Source organism: Manis javanica, chromosome 8 (genome assembly GCF_040802235.1).
Source record: "Manis javanica isolate MJ-LG chromosome 8, MJ_LKY, whole genome shotgun sequence".
Taxonomy (NCBI): Eukaryota; Metazoa; Chordata; class Mammalia; order Pholidota; family Manidae; genus Manis; species Manis javanica.
Genome location: NC_133163.1, coordinates 110,920,664 through 110,936,752, shown reverse-complemented (window position 1 = coordinate 110,936,752; position 16,089 = coordinate 110,920,664).

The window sequence follows — 16,089 nt, the reverse complement described above, 5'->3', positions numbered from 1 at the left end:
GTGTACCACTGTCAGAGCTGGAGAAGTCAAGATGAGTAAACAGCTCTGAGAAACAGACCTAAGTCCATTTTTAAACGTCTTGAGTTTCAGTGACATTCAATGTCCTCCCTAAAGGCCCCTGAGAGCGTGGGACTGCCTCAGAGAAGCGGGATCAGGGCAGAAGGGAGCTGAGAGCTTAGTGCACATGCAGTCAGTGGCGGAAGTGCCTCCGTGTCCCTGGGTTGCTTGTGGTTTCTCAAGAGCAAATACTTAATGTGTCCACTGTAAAAGGCATCCACCTTTGCTTTGTGTTTTTGCTTTTTTTAGTGGAGATTAAGAGCAACCAGACAAGTCTTAAAACCAAAGAAGGGGTCCTGTTTTGTTTGTTTTGTGACATTTCCATAGGGCAGGTCATTGGGTCATTGGTTTCTAAAAAGATGAAACTTATCCTCACCTGACAATAGAGATCTTGACACATGGCATCCGGCATTTAGCATGACTCCCCATCTGATTTCACACGAATATTATGAGGACCTGATAGAATGATGCAATAAAGAATATCCTGTGTACAGATTTGATAAGCTCCTAACAATATGGTGCCTGACAGCCTCTCACTTAAAGAGAAGACAGCCTGTCAATCAGCATGAGGCGTACTAACCTCTCTGCTACCATGAAGTTCTTTGTCTGCAGAGCAGCGTTCTTCTCTCTAAGTGTCTTTAATGTAAGATGCTAACTGTGGCAACTGGAAGCGTAAGGAACGGTAAGTTGCTTTCTTACCCTCAAGAACTTGTTATTCCCCTGACACCAGTGAGACTCTGGCTTCTGAGCAATGATGCATCAGCACTTGTTCAGGCCTCCATCCTCGGCTCTCTACCCTGCTTGGAGGGCAGGGCGGAGCAAATAGCCATCAAAGAGGCATTTTCCCTACCCTAGAGGCTGTACCAGGGGATTTCTGTTCACCCTCTTAATGAATCCTCACAAGAGTCTTGGAAGAGTGGTGGGTGAAGGGAATGATAGTGTTCTGGTTGTGGACATTAGGAAACTGAGTGTTTGTGGACTGAATTGTATCCCTCCCAAATTCATGTGGGTTAAGGTCCTAACCCACAATGTGACTATATTTGGAGAAAGAAGCTTAAAGAAGTATTAAGGTGAAATGAAATCATAAAGCTGGGGCCACGATCCAGTAGGACTGGTGTCTTTATAAGAAGGGGGAGAGACGCCAGGGATACACATGTACAGAGAAAAGGCCATGGGGAGAAAATAGTGCAGCTGAAGAGAGCAGTCTCAGGAGAAAGCAAACTTAATACCTCTTCTCAGACTTCCAGCCTCCAGGACGGAGAAAATACATTTCTGTTGTCGAAGCACTGTTTGTGGTATTTTGTCATAGCAGCCCTTGTCAAACGAACACACTGAGGCTCAGGAAAATGAAAGAGCCCAGAAGTGGCTATTCCCCCCGTTTTAAGAATCAGGAGAAGTCCCCGGGGGCAAAGGTAAGGACTGAGGAGACCTGGTTTGCATTCAAGCTGTATCACTAGTAAGCTGTATGATACAGGGAGAGTCACTGCCTGCCTCTGGGTCTGGTTCTTCCTCTATTGAAAACAAAAGTAGCAAATAATTGAGCTCTGACATCCCTCCCAACTCTGAAATTCTGTGTTTCTTGACAATTTGTCCTAGGCCTTGGAATGTGAAGAGAATCCAGTGAGTTAAAGGGATTTAAAAGAAGGAAGGAGTAAATGTGTGTAAAATGATATAGTCCACAGGTTCAAGTCCTGCTGGCTCCTTCCTAACCAAGAGGTCTCGGGTAAGTACACTTACTGTTTCCCACATTCCATTAATTCATCTACCAAATAGGCAGAACAAGACTCCACAACGTAGAGGATGGCTGTGAAAAACAAAGGAGATGCTATCACACCCTCTGTATCATGTTGGTATTTATTATTATTATTATTATTATTATTATTATTATTATTATTATTATTATTATTATTATTATTAGGGTCCCAGAATGGTGGGCTTGTCTGCCGTGAGGCTGGCTGGCTTTGGAGCATGGCATTTACAACCAGCAGGGTCAAGATTCAGTTCTGAGGCCAGCACGCACAGGCCACGTGAGCCTGGGCAAGGCACTTCGCCTCTGTAATGGTGAGGTTCTGACAACTCTGAGTGTTAGCTTAGTGCCTGCCGCACAGGTTACTAATTGAGATAAAGCACTGAATGTGCTTTGTCAATTATAAAGCTGTATGTAACTGTGAGGAATTACTGGCATGAGAAAGGATCTTTTTCTCTTTTTTCTGTAGGACCATGTACTGCCAAGAAGCCTGCTCAGAGATGCTTGAAAAATGGGGGGGAGTAAAGGACGGAAGGCAAATGCTAACTAGAGTTATAAGAGCACATAGAGATGCATGTGAAAGCAGAATTAAGGATAAACTTTGAGGGGGCAGAACATGTTCCAAAGCTGTTCTCCTCCCCCGTCATTGCTAGAGAGTGTCCCTTCTGAAGCAGGAAAGTGCTGGCAGGCTAGACACTGCAAAGGGCCTCTTTGTACAGCCCAGCTAGAGCTGGGATAACTCTGTTAAAGAAGCATGCTTCCCAGGGGCCGCTGACAAAGTCCTTGGTGAGAAAGGGGAGAACTACCTGCTTTTTTCCTCTCTGGTAGTTAAAAGGCAGACTTTAAGGAATTTTGAGGTTATGTCTGTGGTTTCTGGTTGTGGCCCGTTTGGAATAACATGCAGGCAGGCATATGGTAGGATGAGGTCTACGAGGACTCCCATGGCCAGTGGAGAGCTTCTAGGGCCGGGGATCTGGTCCAGTAGTAGCTCCCTGTTCTGATGGGGTCCACCCTTCCACTTCTTCCCCCTCCCGGAAGCAGAGGCGATGGTGGTGGGTTAGAACCAGAAACAGGAGGAGGATGCTGTGGGGATTTGGATCATAGACCTTCTTTCTGAAAACTCTCTCTCTGAAACAGATTGGTTTAGGATATTTCCTGACTCCCACTGCATAAGGAATACTGTGAGGCCATTAAAATTTCCTGCAGTTCTGTTATTCACTAGTTTCTGTCTTAATTTAAATGAACCATTTTTCAAATGTTTTTGAGCAAAACTCATTAGGAAGCATATTTTGCATATTGATGGAATTCACGTATGTGGCATACATATATATTTTTTCATAAATTAGTCCTTACCTATACTTTGTGCGGTATACTGTGATATTTTCTATTCTATTTTTTTAAATGTTGGTCAAGACCCACTGAAGTGAAGTCATAATTCACAAATAGGTTGGAACCCTCAGTTTGGAACCACTGAAATATTCCATGGCATCCAGAGGATACCAGCACATCCCGTGAGTGTCATTTGGCTGTACCTTTATGACATGTGCTCCTTCTGCGGCAGATGTCGGGGGGAAGATCATGGGCTCCGGAGCTAGAGCTTGCGCTACCACAATCCCGTACCGGTTTAAGCGTCTGTTCCTAACAATGCCTACGTTGCAGAGGAATTATAGCATTGGGTGTGCACAGGTATCTGAACAGTATCTGACTTAGTCTGGCTCAAAGTAGGACTTCAGTAAACGCTGGCTCTCTTCTCATTACTAACCAAGTTGAGTCCATAGTCTCTGGCAAAACTTGCAGTTCCTTAGAGCACCTGGCCCTGCTATGTCTGTCTGCTAGGTTCAGATAATCTCTGATAAGAAATGAAAGTTGCTTTGCTATACTGACTGCTTTGAGGGGCTTCCTGGGTTGTAAATCTCAGGGTTGTTGGAGGTGCTTTTGTATTGTTTGTACCTAATGAATTTCATGGTTAGGGACCTTGCAAAGTAGAAGGATGAAATTTGTGGCTTTAGTTAGATATGTTTTCTGGGTAAGATATCTGCATGCAATCAAGAAGATGGTGTCCAGAACATTGCCTATAATGAGAGGGGTGCTTTTTATATGAGCCGAGGACAAGAGCAAATTTACCAGTTAGCTGAGCTGATAAAAATACTACAGCACCGTGAGCAAATAGATGAAATGCATCCCAGCACTCCATGCTCGCTTTTCAGATTTTTGTGTCCCTTGTTTGGCTTCCCGAGATACATCCTTGATCACAACCTGACTCAGTATAACCTGGTTATCACTACCTGCCTGTGTGCTAGGCACATCATAGCAGGATCTAAGCCAGGCTTTCTAGTATGTCGGAGGAAAGGGTACTTTATTTTCTCCTCCTTGTCATTTTACAATTCACCAGTGCTTGCTAACCTACCATAGGCCCCTGTTCACTTTGCTGCTGGTACTCTAAGACCTGCACTCTAGATACTCTGCTGCCACTTAATGCTGGCCACCGATGGGTGGCAAAAGTGAGACTGCCCCGCCCATCATTCACTATCCCAAGAATGGACCCAGGCCTCCCCACTGCCTCATAAGTCTCTGTGTTTAACATACTTGACTGAGGACTGGGGTTAACTACGAGGGTGAGAGGGGAAGACTCAGGCAGATACTCCTGCCCCTGAGGCCCACTGCTGGTCATGCACCATCCCTAGAAGCCCCTCCTGGGCCTATCGTTAAGCCCTGCCTCTGTCCATGATATTTAGGGCCCGCTCTTCAATTCATTCAGATCAGAATCTTCCCTCTCATTTTCTCTCTTACTTAAATTCTGCTCCCTCTGACTCCCTCCTCCTGATATGCTGGGAACCCTAAGCTCAATTTATAATGCAAGAGCCTCTCTCCCAAAGGACCTGCTTTATCACGCAGATCGGTTCTGTTCTTCTTTGCTTCAATCCCTCCCCTTTGCAAAACACCCACTGCAGGCCCACAACCTTCAAAAATTGTCTTTACTCCTGAGATACATTTTTCCATTTCCTGGACTTTGTAAATGCTTACAGACAGTGTCTTGTCTTGGTCCACTATGCTTAGGATGGTTCTTAGCTGATGCCCTTCGGGTGGGGTACCTTTAATGGCTTCCATGCCCACCCCTGAATTTACCTCCTGGATTTCAGCCTGGAGGGGACGTCAGGTCGTGTTCCTGTGTTCCTAGCTGGTCAGGCCCCGCAGAGGTGGGAACTATGCAGAAACGGACTTTGTTCTACATTAGAGAGGACTGGGTCGCAGTCAGAGGGAGAGACAGTGTCTGAGCAAGACCACAGCAGCTACAGGCTGGTTTCCATGGAGGAGGACTAAAAATCAAATATAATCTTGCCCTAAATGGCTTCCTTCTGGCACTAGGTAATAATAGTTCCTGGATCCCCTGTCAGGACCTATCCAAGGAGTGGAGATGTGTGGCATATGTGGAGGACATTAGATGCATTGATGTGTTATTACGAGGTGATGGGAACAAATATTCAAACCAGGGACTTGACTCTTATCAGTAGGGCTCTTGGTATATCAGGAGAGAAATTACCTTTTCACTTGAGATGCACTGCGTGTGTTCAGACCCGTGAGGCTGGTTTTGGAGCCACAAATGGAGATGCGCTGAAGCTGACAGAGGTGACAGCTTCTCACATATGGAAAACTGGGTAATAACAACAATTCCATTTGTGAAGGGCTGGAAATTACGTTTTCAATTCTAATGCAAGGCAGGGGCCAAGATGAACAGATTCAAACTGGAGTTTGCCTGGGCTCACGGTTTTCCTTTTCAAGTGACAAAGGAAATAACGGCTGAATGAAGTTACCTCTAGGGGATCTGGGGAAGATTCTTTCTCCTATTTAAAAAAATGAGATTTCACATGAAGGTTATTAATTACTACCAGCCATTTGATGTATGCAGCATGAACTGGTTTAACACTATCAGGTGCCATATTGCTCATAATGCTCTAAACGGCATAGCTGTAAATAGAGAATTCTGATATTCAAAGAGGACTATCTGTTTATAAAAGGCATAAGTTGTCTTGTTTTTCTTTTGTTTGATAGATGGCATGTGGAGCTCTGAATATAAAGGAATATATATGTGATTTACATTACTATGGAAAATTAATATCAAGACAAAACTGGTTTTAAAGGGGGGAAAACAGTATCTTGAGCCCTAGTCTATAAGAAGGACTCAATATTTACACAATTACCATGTCCTAAAACCGAAGTTACTTTTGATCTCAACTAATCTAAGAGAGTCTCTGAGAGCTTGGCTCTAGAATCAGAAGCAAATTAACTTGAGCACTTGTTCTAGCCTGGTTTCTACTTCTTGCCGAGGTGGCTAGTTAACATGAGCTACTGACCCTCATCCCTGAAATCAACCCTAGATTAAAGCTTAGAATAAGCAGGCATCTAACAAGCCAATTCTCACAAAAATAAAAGCTATCAAGTCTAGATGACTTCTAAATACAAAAAAACAACTCCATGTGGGCTTTGGAGACAGGAACAAGGTAGGCAGATTTTGGAGGTGAGTTAAAACCTTGAAGCAAACAACTCCCATGGAGTCAGCTCCATGACTCAGTGGCGGCTCAAACTGTGGCACAAAGCCCTCTGAAATTCTGGACAGAGGAATTAGGGGTAAGAACCCAGGTCAACCAGAGATGCCAAGGTATGAGGGGAAAAGCCTGTAAAAGAAAGAGCTAGAGAAGAGGAATTCCAAATTCTGTTTAAATGCAGCCCCAGGGTCTGGCTAATCCCTAAATCGTGGCTGCATGGGGAAGCTAAGGCTAAAGAACCAACTGAGGTCTGAACTCTCCCTACCTCAGGAGTGACAGGTTTTAGTCTGAGTCTGATTAATTGAACTGCCTACTAAAACAACAAGGTCAACATTCTTTGAAGAAATATAATATAAAATCCAGAGTCTTTACAATTTAGTATTTGCAATGTCTAGGATGCAACCCAAAATTACTCAACATATTAAGAGCCAGGGAAATATGACCTGGTCTCATGGGAAGAAGCAGTCAGATTCCAACCCCTATGTATTAGTTCCCTAGGGCTGCTGTAACACATTACCATATGCTGGATGGCTTAAAACAATTCAGATTTGTTCTCTTACAGTTGTGGAGATCAGAAGTCTGAAATCAGTGTGTCAGCAGGGTTGGTCCCTTATGGAGGCTCTGAAGATAAATCCTCTCCATGCCTTTTTCTTTTTTTTTTTCATTTTGGTATCTTTAATATACAATCACATGAGCAACATTGTGGTTACTAGATTCCCCCCATTATCAAGTCCCCACCACATACCCTATGACAGTCACTGTCCATCAGTGTACTAAGATGCTATAGAGTCACTACTTGTCTTCTCTGGGCTATACTGCCTTCCCAGTGGCCCCCCCTTCGTTATGTGTGCTAATCATAATGCCCCTTATTCCCCTTCTCCCTCCCTTCCCACCCATCCTCCCCAGTCCCTTTCCCTTTGGCAACTGTTCATCCATTCTTGGGTTCTGTGAGTCTGCTGCTGTTTTGTTCCTTCAGTTTTTTCTTTGTTCTTATGCTCCACAGATGAGTGAAATCATTTGGTACTTGTCTTTCTCCACCTGGCTTATTTCACTAAGCATAATACACTCTAGCTCCATCTATGTTGTTGCAAATGGTAGGATTTGTTTTCTTCTTATGGCTGAATAATATTCCATTGTGTGTATGTACCACATCTTCTTTATCCATTCATCTACTGATGGACACTTAGGTTGCTCCCATTTCTCCATGCCTTTTTCTTAACTGTGGTTATTGGTAATCTTTGCTTTACTTAGTTTAGGGTTGTAAGTATCCTTTTTTTGCTTCAAATTTCACATGCCTTTTCCCTCTGTGTCTCTGTGTGTCAAATCTCCCTGTCCTTTCTCTTATAAGGACCCATGTTATTTTAAATCTACAATTTTACATTAAGCCATATTATCATTCAAATATGAACATATAACAAGAGAATTTGCAGGCCTACAAGGCCACATATGGGTTAAAATATGGTTCAAAACAGAGATCCACACTGAAAATACTTTTGAAGGAAGCATTCATATAAACAAATCTAGTAGATATTGAGAGAAATATATAAAACGAGGATGATTAAATATTTGGTAAATGGTAGGTGTTTTTGTGTCTAAAAGTAAATTTAAGAGAAAGAAGAAATACATGCTTAGCAACCCAGAATTAAAATTCTGTGTAGTATCAATGAGAGGAGAGTTTAGAATAGAGTATATGGGTGGTTGGGGGTAGAGAAACCAAGGAATAGGGGAGCAAGATAAATTTTTTGCTTTGATGGGGGAAACTATAGGTATCAATTTTTAAAAAGAAGAGATGAGATTAAAGAAAAAACAAATGTTCAATAAACTGAACTTAGAAACATTGTAGGAACAGATCATCATATATAAATACTCATTATAAGTATAAATTGTCTAAATCCTCAGATTAAAAGAGAGGTTGCCAGATTCGATTTTTAAAAACCTGTACAGTCACTTTTCAAAAGCATGAGAGACTAAATTATAATGAAATTGAAAGCTGAAAGTAAAAGGATGGGAAATAATGTATCAGGTACACATTAACCAACCTAAAGAAAATTGAAAAAGCAGAAAAAGTAGGTTTAAACAATAAAGCAATTTTAGGGCTTGAAAGCATCACTGTGTAATGACAGATGATTTGCCTCACCAAGAGGAGACAACAATTCTAAACATGTATACAATTAATAGCCTTAAAATATATAAAGCAAAACCTGATAAAACTACAGGGATAAATTGATAAATTCCCACATTGTTGTGGGGAATTTCAGCTTACCTCTTTTGTTTACTGATAGGTCAAACAGACAAAAAGATTAACAAAGAGGCAGATGGTTTGAGCAACAAAACTAACAGGTATAGTCTTATGAAGGTACATGGACTTATATGGCTAAAAATGAAAGAAAACCCTTGTTATAGTATTTATTTAAGATGTTTAAAGCGTGGTAGCAAGTTTTGAACTTATGTATTTATATTACTGTGTTACTTAAATAAAACTACATATCTTTGAGCATTCTACTCTTGTATTACTTTTCTACTGGTATGTAACAAATTACCTTAAGTGTAATGGCTTTAAACACAGAATTTTCTGTAGGTCCGAAGTCCTGCATGGTGTGGTTGGAGTGTTCTTTCAGGGTCTCACCAGGGCTCAGTTCTCACCTGGGACTCAAGGGTCCTTTTCCAAGCTTGCCGGTCATTGGTAGAATTCAGTTCTTTATGATTGTAGACGTAAGGCCTCCATTCCCTTGCTGTCTGTCAGCTGGTGTCTGCTTCCTTCTTCTAGGATGGTCCACATTCCCTGTCACATTGCCCCCTGTACCTTTAAGCCAGTGGTGGCTCCTGTAATCCTCTTCATGCTTCCAATGTCGCTGACTCCCGCCTATATCCTCTTGTGCTGCCAAAGAAAATTCCTCCTTTTACAGGCTCATGTGATTAAATTAGACCCACCTGGATAATTGGATAATCATTTTTTAAAGTCAAATGTGCCATGTAACATAACTGAATCATGGGAGTAATATATTATCAAATTCATAGGTACCAGAGATTAGATAGTGGAATTTTAGGGTCCATGATTAGAAATTCTGCCTACCATAACCCCTTGCCCATTTTTACTTGAGTCCTGTTTTTTTCTTTTATTGTGAGAAATTCCATCCTGCAGTACTTTTGTAGGAATACGTAATCTGTACTATAAGCGCAATGACTGTATTTCATAATTTCTCATGTGATCATCTCTTTAACCTATAGGAATTGTGTCAGTTCATTTCCAGACACATGGGCCTTTTTGTAAATTGCTGTCTGTCATTTTGTAACTGATATCTGCATTATCGTCATAAAAATACTAATTCTGTATATACTAACTCAAATATTAATTCTTTCAAGTTTATGAAACTTCCTGTGAAGTCAAGAGAACATAGCTATTTTTTGTGAAGGTTCTGTTTTTTTCTTGAAATGAATTTGCGGTCTCCATGTGGTATAAACTTGAATTGTATTATTAAAATTTTTATGTTTAACTCATTGTCAACATCATCTCTATTGGTTTGTGAGAGAAGATGTTAAAATCTTTAACTACAACTGATTTATTATTCCCATAAAATTGCCATTTCAAGGCTATGTTTCAGGTACATACAGATTGTTACATATTCTCCTTTTCATTAGTTGTGCAACTTGGTCGAAGAAAAGTAAGTCAGTTATCAGCAGAAGTATTAGAGAATCACTATTCCATCGACAACTTCCAACATTTTTCAGGGCTACACTAAGGATCTTACTGAAAGATAGACATAGCACCAAGTCTCACAACAATTGAAATAAAAATCAGAATATTTTGAAGACTCTATTTTGGAATTAACATGTGTCCTTATTTCTCTTTTCTAGAGGCCAAGAATAGGGTCTTTCCTTTATTGACATGCAAAAATATATGACAGTTTGCTTTGCCAATGTTGTATATTCAGCACCAATTCTTTAGCCACCTCAGTGAGGAGCAGAAAGTATATCATGGACCTCAAACCTTCTAGCCTTAGAGACTTAAACAAGATGTTTGTTGCCATGTGGTGGCTTCTCCTGTGTGACAACTGGGTATCCGTGTCTCCCCTCCCCACCAGATGATCTCTTTAGCAAATTAGAGCAGTGAGAAGTGATTTCAGCACTGAAACAAAGTCAGGTTGAGTATTGGCCCCATGAACACAAGCTCCTTACCGAGACAAGCTGAGTCTCGGATACCTGTTCTCTTCCACGTGCATTTTCTAAAAGCAGTGACTGTCCAAAGCTATAAACGCTTAAGTCATTTTGGGTGGGCATGTACCTGAGCACCGGAAAGTAAACAAAAAATTTTAATTTAAAAGAAGAGTTCGTATAAGGGAGCTGCCAGATTAGGAAATAAAGAAGGTCTAGTTATTTTAAGTTGATCCCCCATATAATACGGGTTCTTCTGACATTGTGGTAGTAACATGATCATGTGCCATACTTCTGAGGACACCCCCAAGATATTTTGTTAATTTTTCTTTGTTTTGTATTTTCATGCAGTCTCTGATACTAGAGGGTCATCTGGGGTTGGATCATATAATAGTGCAAGAAAATGAATAAATGAACCTTTGAAGTAGTTAAGGCAGACTACATTATTATTAAGATATCCAAACAAATACTTCCATTACTGTTAACATATGGCTAATACATTGTTTTAAGTGCATACTTCATGATTTATTTTTTTATTTATTTTATTTTATTTTATTTTTTTAATCTTTTTTTTTTTTGAGAGGGCATCTCTCATATTCATTGATCAAATGGTTGTTAACAACAATAAAATTCTGTATAGGGGAGTCAATGCTCAATGCACAATCATTAATCCACCCCAAGCCTAATTCTCGTCAGTCTCCAATCTTCTGAAGCATAACGAACAAGTTCTTATATGGTGAACGAATTCTTACATAGTGAATAAATTCTTACATGGTGAACAGTACAGGGGCATTCATCACAGAAACTTTTGGTTTTGATCACGCATTATGAACTATAAACAATCAGGTCAAATATGAATATTCATTTGATTTTTATACTTGATTTATATGTGGATCCCACATTTCTCCCTTTATTATTATTATTATTCTTCCTAGCCACGAGCATGGGATGAGTTTCCATTTGTTAGTGTCCCCTTTAATTTCTCTTAAGAGTGACTTGTAGTTTTCAGAGTATAGGTCATTCACTTCTTTGGCTAGATTTATTCCTAGGTATTTTATTCTTTTTGATGCAATTGTGAATGGAATTGTTTTCCTGATTTCTCTTTCTATTGGTTCATTGTTAGTGTATAGGAAAGCCACAGATTTCTGTGTGTTCATTTTGTATCCTGCAACTTTGCTGTATTCCGATATCAGTTCTAGTAGTTTTGGGGTGGAGTCTTTAGGGTTTTTTATGTACAATATCATGTCATCTGCAAATAGTGACAGTTTAACTTCTTCTTTACCAATCTGGATTCCTTGTATTTCTTTGTTTTGTCCGATTACTGTGGCTAGAATCTCCAGCACTATGTTAAATAGCAGTGGGGAGAGTTGGCATCCCTGTCTAGTTCCCGATCTCAGAGGAAATGCTTTCAGCTTCTCGCTGTTCAGTATAATGTTGGCTGTGGGTTTATGATATATGGCCTTTATTATGTTGAGGTACTTGCCCTCTATTCCCATTTTGCTGAGAGTTTTTATCATGAATGGATGTTGAATTTTGTCAAATGCTTTTTCGGCATCTATGGAGATGATCATGTGGTTTTTGTCTTTCTTTTTGTTGATGTGGTGGATGATGTTGATGGATTTTCGAATGTTGTACCATCCTTGCATCCCTGGGATGAATCCCACTTGGTCATGGTGTATGATCCTTTTGATATACTTTTGAATTCGGTTTGCTAGTATTTTATTAAGTATTTTTGCATCTACATTCATCAGGGATATTGGTCTGTAATTTTCTTTTTTGGTAGGGTCTTTGCCTGGTTTTGGTATTAGGGTGATGTTGGCTTCATAGAATGCGTTTGGGAGTATTCCCTCCTCTTCTATTTTTTGGAAAATTTTAAGGAGAATGGGTATTATGTCTTCTCTGTGTGTCTGATAAAATTTCGAGGTAAATCCGTCCGGCCCGGGTGTTTTGTTCTTGGGTAGTTTTTTGATTACCGTTTCAATTTCTTTGCTCGTAATTGGTTTGTTTAACTTTTGTGTTTCTTCCTTGGTCTGTCTTGGGAGGTTGTATTTTTCTAGGAAGTTGTCCATTTCTTCTAGGTTTTCCAGCTTGTTGGCATATAGGTTTTTCATAGTAGTCTTTAATAATTCTTTGTATTTCTGTGGAGTCTGTTGTGATTTTTCCATTCTCATTTCTGATTCTGTTGATTTGTGTTGATTCTCTTTTTCTCTTAATAAGTCTGGCTAGAGGCTTATCTATTTTGTTTATTTTCTCAAAGAACCAGCTCTTGGTTTCATTGATTTTTTTCTATTGTTTTATTCTTCCAATTTTATTTATTTCTTCTCTGATCTTTTTTATGTCCCTCCATCTGCTGTCATTGGGCCTCATGTGTTCTTCTTTTTCCAATTTCGATAATTGTGACATTAGACTATTCATTTGGGATTGTTATTCCTTCTTTAAATATTCCTGGATTGCTATATACTTTCCTCTTAAGACTGCTTTTGCTGTGTCCCACAGAAGTTGGGGCTTTGTGTTGTTGTTGTCATTTGTTTCTATATATTCCTTGATCTCTATTTTAATTTGTTTGTTGATCCATTGATTATATAGGAGCATGTTGTTAAGCCTCCACGTGTTTGTGGGCCTTTTTGTTTTCTTTGTAGAATTTATTTCTACTTTTATACCTTTGTGGTCTGAAAAATTGGTTGGTAGAATTTCAATATTTTGGATTTTGCTGAGGCTCCTTTTGTGGGCTAGTATGTGGTCTATTGTGGAGAATGTTCCATGTGCACTTGAGAAGAATGTATATCCTGTTGCTTTTGGATGTAGAGTTCTATAGATGTCTATTAGGTCCATCTGCTCTACTGTGTTGTTCAGTGCTTCCGTGTCCTTACTTATTTTCTGCCCGGTGGATCTATCCTTTGGGGTGAGTGGTATGTTGAAGTCTCCTAAAATTAATGCATTGCAGTCTATTTCCCCCTTTAGTTCTGTTAGTATTTGTTTCACATATGTTGGTGCTCCTGTGTTGGGTGCATATATATTTAGAATGGTTATATCCTCTTGTTGGACTGAGCCCTTTATCATGATGTAGTGTCCTTATTTATCTCTTGTTATTTCTTTGTTTTGAAGTCTATTTTGTCTGATATTAGTACTGCAACCCCTGCTTTCTTCTCGCTGTTGTTTGCCTGAAATATGTTTTTCCATCCCTTGACTTTGAGTCTGTACATGTCCTTGGGTTTGAGGTGAGTTTCTTGTAAGCAGCATATAGATGGGTCTTGCTTTTTTATCCATTCTATTCCTCTGTGTCTTTTGATTGGTGCATTCAGTCCATTTACATTTAGGGGGACTTTTGAAAGATATGTACTTATTGCCATTGCATGCTCCTAAATTCGTGGTTACCTAAGGTTCAAGGTTAGCCTCTTTAGTATCTTACTGCCTAATGTAGCTCGCTTATTGAGCTGTTATATACACTGTCTGGAGATTCTTTTCTTCTCTCCCTTCTTATTCCTCCTCCTCCATTCTTCATATGTTGGGTGTTTTGTTCTGTGCTCTTTCTAGGAGTGCTCCCATCTAGAGCAGTCCCTGTAAGATGCCCTGAAGAGGTGGTTTGTGGGAAGCAAATTCCCTCAGCTTTTGCTTGTCTGGGAATTGTTTAATCCCGCCATCATATTTAAATGATAGTTGTGCTGGATACAGTATCCTTGGTTCAAGGCCCTTCTGTTTCATTGCATTAAATATATCATGCCATTCTCTTCAGGCCTGTAGGGTTTCTGTTGAGAAGTCTGATGATAGCCTGATGGGTTTTCCTTTATAGGTGACCTTTTTCTCTCTAGCTGCCTTTAAAACTCTTTCCTTGTCCTTGATCTTTGCCATTTTAATTATTATGTGTCTTGGTGTTATACTCATTGGATCCTTTCTGTTGGGGGTTCTGTGTATTTCCGTGGTCTGTTCGATTATTTCCTCCCCCAGTTTGGGGAAATTTTCAGCAATTATTTCTTCCAAGATACTTTCCATCCCTTTTCCTCTCTCTTCTTCTTCTGGTACCCTTATAATACAGATATTGTTCCTTTTGGATTGGTCACACAGTTCTCTTAATATTGTTTCATTCCTGGAGATCCTTTTGTCTCTCTCTATGTCAGCTTCTATGCGTTCCTGTTCTCTGGTTTCAATTCCATCAATGGCCTCTTGCATCTTATCCATTCTGCTTATAAATCCTTCCAGAGTTTGTTTCATTTCTGTAATCTCCTTTCTGGCATCTGTGATCTCCCTCTGGACTTCATCCCATTTCTCTTGTGTATTTCTCTGCATCTCTGTCAGCATGTTTATGATTTTTATTTTGAATTCTTTGTCAGGAAGACTGGTTAGGTCTGTCTCCTTCTCTGGTGTCTCTGTGATCTTGGTTTGCCTTTAATTTTGTCTTTTCATGGTGATAGGAATAGTTTGCAGAGCTGGGAAGAGTGACAGCTGGAAGAACTTCCCTTATTGTTGGTTTGTGGCCTTCCTCTCCTGGGAGAACAGCAACCTCTAGTGGCTTGTGCTGGGCAGCTGCACACAGACAGGGCTTCCGCTTCCTACCCAGATGCTTTGGAGTTTATCTCCGCTGTTGCTGTGGGCGTGGCCTGGCTCGGTTGCTGCTCCAAAGTGGTGGAGTCGTGTTGGAGGGGGAGCAGCCGGGAGGCTATTTATCTCTGTAAGGGGCCTCCGAGTTCCGTGCAGCCCAGAGGATTAGAGTGCCCAGAGATCCCCGGATTCCCTACCTCTGGACTAAGTGTCCCACCCTGCCCCTTTAAGACTTCCAAAAAGCACCCGCCAAAACAAAACAACGACCACAAAAAAAAAAAAAAAAATGGCCACTCGCTTTTCTTTTGTTCTCCAGTGCCGGCCTCCAATACCTGCTTGCCGGTCTTGCTGCCCTGTTTCCCTAGTATTGGGGTCCCTATCCCTTTAAGACTTCCAAAAAGCACTCACCACAACAAAACAACAACAACAACAAAAAAAAAAAATGGCCACTTGCTTTCTTTTGTTCTCCAGCACTGGCCTCAGGCACCTGCTCACTGGTCCTGCCGCCCTGTTTCCCTAATATCCAGGACCCCGTGCATGCACTGTGTCTGCGCTCTGGTCTGGATGGCTGGGGCTGGGTGTTCAGCAGTCCTGGGCTCCTTCTCCCTCCCTGCTGACTCCTCTCCTCCCACTGGGAGCTGTGGGGAGGGGCGCTTGGGTCCTGCCAGGCTGGGGCTTGTATGTTACCCCCTTCGGGAGGTGCTGGGTTCTCGCAGGTGTGGATGTGGTCTGGATGTTGTCCTGTGTCCTCTGGTCTTTATTCTAGGAAGAGTTGTCTTTGTTATATTTTCATAGATATATGTGGTTTTGGGAGGATATTTCCGCTGCTCTACTCACACCACCATCTTGGCTCTGCCCCTTCCAAAGTCCATACTTCATGATTTTGATGTGGCCTTAGGTTGGTATGCAAGAAAATACATTTTTGAAAGGCAAGTACTACTGGTATGGGCTATTTATTCCCATTAATTGTGAATACCAATAAAAATTACCATTCCAGACCAGATCTAGGGAGCAGTGGGCTGGAGGGTCACCGCCCAGAGGGCTGAGTTTCCG